The sequence below is a fragment of the Gopherus flavomarginatus genome, chromosome 1 (assembly GCF_025201925.1).
Source record: "Gopherus flavomarginatus isolate rGopFla2 chromosome 1, rGopFla2.mat.asm, whole genome shotgun sequence".
NCBI lineage: Eukaryota > Metazoa > Chordata > Testudines > Testudinidae > Gopherus > Gopherus flavomarginatus.
In genome coordinates, this window is record NC_066617.1 from 274,679,222 (window position 1) to 274,689,037 (window position 9,816).

At 43.7% G+C, this 9,816-nt stretch overlaps 1 non-coding gene across 1 annotated transcript; it reads left to right on the top strand.

Annotated features, from left to right (window-relative positions):
• Positions 1-1,180: 1,180 nt before the first annotated feature.
• On the top strand, positions 1,181-1,253 carry TRNAF-GAA (transfer RNA phenylalanine (anticodon GAA)). Its single transcript has one exon. It is a non-coding gene; the product is annotated as a tRNA-Phe (tRNA).
• The last annotated feature ends 8,563 nt before the right edge of the window (positions 1,254-9,816 follow it).

Consider the following 9,816-nt stretch of genomic DNA (forward strand, 5'->3'; position numbering starts at 1 on the left):
GTGTCTTAGTGCACTCTCTCCCTCCATGCAATTGCTAGACCCAGCCAGAGAGTGAGGACTATGTTTTTCTCTGACACAAATAAATGCACAGGGATGTGAGATCCAGATATGAGTTGCTTCAGCTCTACCTATTCCCACATGCACGTGCATACAGCCCTGTAGCTTTATATTATTGGAATGATCATATATATTGAAATAAATGTATACACTGAGAATAAGCTGTGTTTTTGCAAATATGTGGAGTTAGACTTGTAAATAAACCTAGGAACTGGTGCAGCGCTCTGCATACAGAACATACATGTAGCTGGAGCATTAGGTGATAAATCAAACCCTTTGAGATGTTGAAGGAAAAACTACTCTACATGTTCCTAAGAAACATGTCATAGGGTCAGGGGCTGGGCACTGTCAAGCTGGCCAACTCTTTCCCCACTTCTCATGCACCTGGTACTGTTTGAGTTATCAGGGAACAAAATAAAGGCATTAAAAGTGTTGTGCTATGAAAAAACCTCACACTTCATTCATGTTTTGATAACTCCCGAAATGGCCATACAGACCTGATCAGCCTTTAAACAACACCAAAAATCAAAGCAAGTATTTTGGGACTCAGGCGCAATACAAGAAATTTTATTGCTAAAGACCTTTTTTTTCTCCAGCAAATGATATGCATCTGGATATAGAGGGGTGTAATGAAAGGATTTTTATATTGCTATTAATCATAATTTTCTGTATATAGTAAGGCAAAATGTATTTGCAGGGATCTCTTGGTGAATATTGTCTTTGCTATAGTCTATGTGATACGTAATAGAGGTGCTTAGCAGCAACTGGCTTTTTTATTTCAAGCACTGATCTGTTTTATTTATATAAAGTGTGTCTATCTCAAAAACAATGAGAATGTGCAAAAAAAAAGTCTTCCCTGGGGTTTTCTTGCGTGTGTGTCACGCTGATGGTGGAGGGGGAGTGCCTACACAAACACTTCATTATGTAATTTAATACATGGGAAACACTAACTAGTTTAGTAGGTGCTGAAGGGCAGAGACTGTATAGTTCCTTGTATTTTCCCCACGCTGAGTATTTAATGCTCAACAAAGAACAATTTATAACAAATATAAAACAGCTATAAGGAGAGGTTGACCGCGGTAAAATGACTTTTCACAGAGTCCCTGAAATCAACTGAGCATGAGCCGAAATAGCTCAGTTGGGAGAGCGTTAGACTGAAGATCTAAAGGTCCCTGGTTCGATCCCGGGTTTCGGCAGATGAATTTTGCTTTTGTGCGAACTGACTCTCCACTGTTCTGCCCTCCCCCAGCAGCTGAAACCGAGGTGGGGAATAGCCCCGGCTATAGGCGCAGAGAGGCTGGGGAGCGGTACTCCCCCTAGCCGGGGAAAGGGCATTTCTGGGCTGGAGTCGGGGTAGAAGGGGGTGGGGGCAGGCCCCCGGCGGGCGCTGCAGTGTCAGAGGCAGCAGCCAGCCGCCGGCCCGAGCTCCGCGTGTCCCGGGGCCGAGAGGAGGAAAGTTGCTGGCACCGGGGCCACCTGTGGGTGGGCGCGGGGCCGGTGTTCCCCGCTGGCTGGGCCACGCTAGCGCCCCCTCCCCAGGACTGTGGGGTTAAAGGCCCAGCGCCCCTTAATCCTCTAAGGTATTTCGGCTCCTATCGCCCATTGCGATCAATGGACCCAAGATTGCAACCGCAGAGTCTGAGCAGGGGAGCGGCTCTAGGAGACTCCAGCCAGTGAAGTATTTCAAGCAGCAAAGAGTATTTGACGCTCCCAGTCGCACACAGCCTAGGGTTTTAGTGCCGCAGAGCTGTGTTTGTCAGTCTCCAGCGCGGCAAGGGGAGACCCGTATAGCATTGCACACATTTGTCTTCTCATTGCCGCCCTCGGCCTGCCTTTGCTGCTATAATTCGCCCTAATTGGACTTTCTTCCCTTACCATTAAAAAAAAAAAAAATCTTCCCTTATTGTTCTGTGCACGCTTAACATTTACCCTGCTTTGTGCAGGTTGTTGTCATTGTGCAATTTAATTTACATTTTTAATAGCAAGCAAGCACTGAAAATACTAATTGATGATAGCAGCTCAGAGGTCCCCAAACTTTGGGGTGCACCCCCCCAAAGGGGCACAGAGGACCATTTAGGGGGGCATGCCTGGGCCAGCCCTCACAAGGGCAGGAAGAGAGCTTCACCCTGCTCGGCTCCTGGCCTTGTCAGTGGTTCCACCCTTAGCCCTCTTACGCCTGGCCTCAGCCCCCTTCCTAGAGCCATGGCCTTGATCCAGGCCCTGGCTCAGGGGGAAGCAAGGTAAAAAGTCTGGGGAGCACTGTGGTAGCTTAAGCAATCACATCTTTGTGTTGTAGTATAGCATTTGGTTGTCACAGTAAGTTTGTAATTTACTAATTTATTTCTAAAGTTTTAATCCCCGCCCCCATACCGCAAGTTTACTCTTTCTTCAGTTGCCTTTGATCCTCCAATGAAGATCAAGTGAGGATTACCTTTCTCAGCTGTTATTTTGCCTCAATCCTGAGCCTTAACATTCACACTGCAATTTTTAGCCCTGCAACTCAAGACTCAGGAGTCCAAGTGAGGTACTTGGGTTAATTTTGCCCATTTGGGAATTTTGTTCCAATGTAGAGATACACTAACAGGCTATGGGAAAATCACCCACATTGTTCTGCTTATTACTTTGTGTCATACCATGTTCAAACTCATGCTAATTACCATTTTCCAGGTTTCTCTTTCCCAACAACCACCTCTATTTCCATTATTTTTCTCCAAATGAATTGGTTTGCTTTTTCTTTTTTCAAGATGGATCATCTACTAAGAAGTAAATTCAGAACATCTTCTCGAGCTGAAGTTTCTACTTTTAGAATCATTAAGGTTTTTTTCTCTGTACCTGAGGAACTCCTTTGATGATGAACATAAGAAAGTCCATACTGGGTCAGACTAGTAATCCATCTAGCCCAGTATCCTGTTTTCCAACTGTTAGCGCCAGGTGCTTCAGAGGGAATGAGCAGAACAGGCAATCATTGAGTGAGCCATTTCCTGTCATCCACTCTTAGCTTCTGGCAGTCAGGCTCAAGTTGCCACGGACAACCAGAGCATGGGGCGCATCCCTGACCAGCTTGGTCTATGTGAGCGTGGTTGTATTTTTTTTCTGACCGATACCTGGGTAGAGAGGTTATTTTACTTCGATTCAGCACTGGAATACTGTGTCTAGTTCTGGTGCCCACAATTCAAGAAAGATGTTGATAAATTGAAGAGAGTTTAGAGAAGAGCCACAAAAATTAGTAAAAGATTAGAAACATGCTGTATAACAAGAGACTTAAAGCATTCATTCTATTTATCTTAACAAAGACAAGTTTAAGGGGTGATTTGATTACAGCCTATAAGTAGCTGCCTGGGGAACAATATTTAATAATGGGCTTCAATCTAGCAGGGAAAGATATAACAGGATCCAGCGACTGGAAGCTGAAGCTAGACAAATTCAGACTGGAAATAAGGTGTAAAATTTTTAATGGTGAGAGTAATTAACCATGGAATAACGTACCAAGAATTATGATGGATTCTCCGTCACTGACCATTTTTAAATCAAGACTGGATGTTTTTCTAAGATATGCTCTAGGGAAGTTCTATGGCCTGTGCTAGACTAGGAGGTCAGACTAGATGATCTCACACTGGTCCCTCCTGGCCTTGGAATCTATAACTCTTTGCAAACAGTGGGTATCACTAGAGCTTGCAACACGGGAGCTGCTGGAGGGGGAAGAGCACACAGGCACGCCTAAAAAACTGAGTGTGTATTTTCAAACAGTTCAAATAATGACTGAATTTTTTTTGTTTGAAAACGTAGTTTTCAATGTACCCTATTTTTGTGTGTTAAGTGTGATTTGGAACAGCCCTTTTATGAAACTTTAGACTTCACTCTCCATTTGTTTATCAATGTTATCTTTATTAATCGATGATTCTGAGAGGAAACAGCCTGAGTTTGTTTTTCTGGGCATGCTCGTTAATTTCCATATACCCATTCATATGCTGCTTTCTTACACTAAATGAACCATTCATCATTTTGGCCTAAGGTGCTTTTTGTTATTCATCTCTCTTGTCCATCCTTATTTCCCCTTCTATTTGCTCGTGAACATAATTGGGCTGAGCTTAACTGTAAGAAAGTATGTAAATGTTTGTAAGATATGACAGTAACCAATAATAAATGCTGATGGAAAATAAGTCAAGATACTTTCAATAATGGATGAGAACCAGACAAAGAGCTTAAATTAGCCCAAACAAACAGAAAAAGGCCATGTTGATATAATTCAAGGACTATGCTGAAATAGTGCTTGGTTAAAAGTAGAAGATGTGGAACCAGAAATTAATGAACAACAATTAGTGTGTTAGCTATTAGGCCAACTTGGTAGACAAAATAATGAGGGATGGACTGTTCCGTCCACCACTCCCTTTTTGGGTCCTTAAAAGAAAAGACGCTGTGGGAGAGGGGGAAGTATATAGAAGAACAGAGGGAGGCTACTGGAGCGAGCTTCACCATCATGGCTGGCACTCCTGCTGTCTTCTGGGACCCCAAACCTTCTTTGTCCCAATCCTGTGGGATATGCTGACTAGATCGGACCAGAGAGAGGGATCCAGTTGACATCACCAACCCTATCAGTTCCAGCTGAATCCCAAACACCATTTGAGATGAAACGGGATCAGACTTTAACAACAGTAGCAACAACAGCAGCGCCATTGGCTCCCGAGGACAGCGTAATATTGAGGTAGAGGTGTATATTGCATAGATAGGAGAACAAATACTTATTGATGTGCAACATGATAATACAATAGAAACAGTACCAGCTGGCTGTCAAACAAGGGGTCTTTTTCCTTCTAAAAACTCTCTCCAGCTAAAGAGTAAGGGAGATTGTTAAAACGAGAGGTTTACTTAATACTTTACATTTCAAAGGTTATCACTGTTTTGCCTTCTTTTCTGTGTCTTTAATAAAAGGTTCAAAGATTTTTAATGGTGTGTTTGCAATGGGTCTAAGCAGGCCGAGGCCTTTCAATAACCAAGCCCTGGACTTGTTTAACTTTCTTTAATGTTGGACAGCAACTGGGTCAGTGTTTCTCAAATGCGGCCACTGTGGCCTCATGTGGCCACCAGGGGCTTTTCTTGTGGCCACAGCCTCCTGGGCTGTGATTGAGGGAGAAAAGAGACTGCAGGGGAAAGCAGTGGCTACTCTCCTTCTCTAGTGCTCCTGGATACACCACCTTAGTGTTGGTTTCTTGGGCCACCAGCAGAGGTTGGGCCCTGCCCCCTCTGGAGACACCTGGGGCACAGCACTAGAGGAGCAGCTGGTGAGTTCCCTGCCTTCCCAGGGGCAGTGGGACGCAGGCTTTGGGCTTCAGTCCTGGGGTGGCGGGGCACCAGGGTGCCAGGCTTTGGCTGTGGGGCAGCAGGCTCTGACTGTGGGACTTCAGGCTCTAGCCCTGGGCTCTGGCTGCAGGCCCCAGGTTCTGGCTGTGTGGCTTCAGGCTCTAGCTCCCCATTGCCTCCCTGGCTCCTACTACCTCCCCTGACCCTCCATCCAGGGCTTAATTTTTCCCCAAACTTGCCAGGGCTGAGTAAGTCTGCTGTGAAAAGTGGTATTAACAAACATACAAGTATCACTTTTCACAGCAGATTTACTAGCTACCAATAAACAAATTACAATGCTTTGAACATGTGTAGGTGCATTTGTTTTCCCCAAAGTTAATTAAGTATTTTACAAAAAAATTGTCAGAGTGGCCACCAGAAAGAGTTGGTAGCTGCACTCTGAGGTCACCAAATAATTGGTTCTGAGAACCCCTGGGCTGAATTATGTTGACATCCTCCATCTAAATGAATATAAGAGACACAGCTTTTCACAGGTTAGCACTTATTGTAGTAGCATGAATAAATAATGTCTCCTGGCATTGTCTCTAGAACTGCTAGCATTAGGCCAGAGTTAATTTTTTACTAAAAGTTTCTGACAGCATTTAAAAAATTGTGTTTGGTGGTACGGAGATGCCTTCAAATGAGTATTTGACATGGTATGGCACGAAGAGACTGTTTGGAAGCCATTATGATTTCTCATATAAATCCATATATAGAAGCTGTTCTGAAATTAAGATGCATATTAAACAAATAAGAGTATTATACAGCATACGTACAAGCAGATCATTTTCCTATTTTAATAACCTGGACCGTATGATTTTAAAACCTACAAAATATTAATCATTATGGATTAATATCTTGTAAATTTCTGTTTAAAAGCCTACTTTAGTTTTAGAAGCATGGAAGAATATTCAAAAGTTAGGTAAAGTCTTAAAATAGCATTTATTTTGAAAGCTTAGAGCTGCTTTGAGCGGAATTCTTCATCTTAACAACCTGAAATTTTGTGGGTGAGTGGTATGGTGCCAAACCCAGAATTTTGCAGTTGGATCCAATCTCTATAATGAGCCAAACCAAAATTCTAGATCTAAACATTTCCAAACTTTGTTATGTTAAAAATTCATATGTGGTATGTGCTCATCTTTGTTAGAAATGGATATTTGATTTTTATAAAAATCTAATGTACTATATCTGATCCAAAAACAGTATGGTATTGTTTTGCTGGGGTTGGGTGAGACTATGTTGAAGATGGTGAGCATGCTTATCATAACCTAGTCCCAGATTTGGACCTTAGTGTCCAAAATATGGAGGTTAGCATGAAAACCTCCAAGCTTAGTTACCAGTTTGGACCTGGTAAAGCTGCCACTACCCAAAAAATTAGAGTGTTTTGGGGCACTCTGGTCCCCACAAAAACCTTCCCTGGGGACCCCAAGACCCAAATCCCTTGAGTCTCACAACAAAGGGAAATAAACCTTTTCCCTTCCCCCCTCCAGGTGTTCCTGGAGAGATACACAGAAGCAACCTCCGTGAATCTAAGCAGAGGGATTCCACCCTCCCCCGTTTCCAGCCGGGAAACACAAGCACTTCCCTCTTCACCCAGAGGGAATGCAAAGTCAGGCTAGTAAATCTAACACACACAGATTTCCCCCTGACTTCTTCCTCCCACCAATTCCCTGGTGAGCTGCAGACTCAATTCCCTAGAGTTTCCCACTAAAGAAAAACTCCAACAGGTCTTAAAAGAAAGCTTTATATAAAAAGAAAGAAAAATACATAAAAATGGTCTCTCTGTATTAAGGTGACAAATACAGGGTCAATTGCTTAAAAGAATATTGAATAAACAGCCTTATTAAAAAAGAATACAATTCAAAGCACTCCAGCAACTATAGACGTGTAACCGTTCTGCCCCTCTGAGTTGGCAGCAACAAGGGCCGGGTTCAGTATCCAGGGGTTCCGTTTCAATAACCCAATGCCAAACCAGCTCGAGCCCCCACCCAGTGACCTGGGAAAATCTTACACACACCCCTAGGTGCCTCAAAGAGGCAATGCTTCCCCTCTCGCAAGCACAGAGTCTTGGTGTAGCAAAAAAGGTTTAATACATGAGATAAACAACAAACACTAAATTGGGAAAAACACCTCAACTAGAGTTCCTAGACCAAACCGTGAGCAAAGACCCACCCCAGGAAATTGGGCTGTGTCCTCTTTCCTGGGCTCTTGAATCCAGCAACCCCCAAATCACCCACAGTACCAAAAGTCCCACAATCCCAAAAGTCTCTGTCCTGGGTCAGTGCAGCCCCAAAGTTAGAGAGTCTATCTGCAGAGGTCCCTCCTCCCAGCCTGGGTAGAAAGGGGCACCTTACGTGGTCCAGGGCCAACTGTCCTGCCTCTCCATGGGTTCTGCTTCTGCCTTCTCCACGAACTGCTCCGCTTTACCAGCCGCTCCACTCTGCTCCTCCAGCCGTCCTTACAAACTGCTTCACTCCACCAGCTGCTCTGCTCCACCAGCTGTACTGTGGGCTGCTCCAGTTGTCCCTGCAAACTGCTCGGCTCTGCTCACTCTGTGGGCCGCTCCACCCGTCTCACAGCTACTCCGCTCTGCCAGCTGCTCTGCTCCACCAGCTGTCCCGTGATTCGCTCCAGCCGTCCCCACAAACTGCTCCACTCCGCCAGTGGCTCTGTTCCACAGTATAGCTTTGGGCTCCCCACTAGTTAGCACAGTACTCAGTGCTCTCAGCTCAGTTATTTCAGCTCTTTAGTGATTTTCAGCTCTTAGTGATTCCAGCTCATAGTAGGGGAGCCCCAGTGCTAGTGCACCATTAGCCCAAAGTGAGTTCAGCTCAGTAACCTGTATCTAGATTCTTAAGGGAATAAAAAAAATCAACTCTAACATTCCACAGTGGAGAGAGGAGGGGGTGGAACTGGTGCTTCTGGCTCCACAAGGAGACTGCACCACCAGGCACAAATACCTGTCCCCAGCCTCTCTCAATTCTCTGGGTTTTGGAACCCATGTCCCTTGTCTAGCAAGTACCACCTAACTGAAGGTTAGTCATTTGTCACCAAGCAGCCCCACAGCTCGGCAGTCTGGGATAGGGTAGGCGTGCCTAGGCAAATACACTCTCTGAAATTCTTTCCACCAGATGTCAGTGTAGAGCTTATCCTGACACTGCTTACACATGTAAATACAAAAAAAAAAAAACCATATAAATCACTAGCTGATCCTTTGTACTTACAACTGGGAAACAGAAGATTAGAAAGCAAGAAATAGAAATCCCCTCATAGCCGAGAGAGCATACAGGCAGAAGACCAAGAACAAAGGACACACACACAAACTTCCCTCCACCCAGAGTTGAAAAAATCCTGTTTCCTGATTGGTCCTCTGGTCAGGTGCTTCAGGTTACTTTTTTTTTTCAGGTGAAAGAGACATTAACCCTTAGCTATCTGTTTCTAGATCTAAACATTTCCAAACTTTGTTATGTTAAAAATTCATATGTGGTATGTGCTCATCTTTGTTAGAAATGGATATTTGATTTTTATAAAAATCTAATGTGCTATATCTGATCCAAAAACAGTATGGTATTGTTTTGCTGGGGTTGGGTGAGACTATGTTGAAGATGGTGAGCATGCTAACAGCCCTTTATTCAGGAAACATGTTGTCAAAGTTAGAATCAGGACTCACAATTTGTCAGACCACTCTGTTTTATTAGCACAGCGCTCTGCCAATAACATTCAGAATATGTGAGCGGCCATGCAAGGCCAAAACAGTCTTATTTATACAGATTCAGACAAAGGAACAAAGAAAGCAAAACTGTAAAATTCACCTGGGGCACAGCATGCATATCCTACTTCCTTACTAACTCTTTATGGATCTGAGGCTAATACTTCACCAATTGCCCTTAAATGGTGCAATTGTTCTATGTGAATGTCTGTATTCCTGACACCTGGATTGCAGTATTCCAACAGTTTTTCTTAAAGGTACAGACAGCATTTCTTTAATCCTTTCTATTTTCACAATATAATTCATTCTACTTTCACAATCCCTCCTTTTGGTCAAGCGCACGCCATGACCAACAATTACTGGGTTCCACAAATTAACTGTTTCTTATCTTTTTGTTCATCAGTGATATTCAAAATCATCATATTAGCACTCTGTTTTGGGGCAGCCATCTGAGTGACACAATTCTGGATACAACAGATTAACTGAAAGCATACAAAAATCACTAAGATTTCAAACAGGATAGTTAGGGCTCCCTGAAACAACCAGTTTCCTATGCCAGAGAAATTGAACAGGTTACTTAGCCACTTCCATAAAGAACTCAGCTCTTCATGATGAAGATATGCGATTTGTTCTAAGTGGCTGTAGCGATCTATTACCTTATTGGTATTGTATAAACATACAACATTGTTTTCCAGTGAGAGCACAGGTCCCTC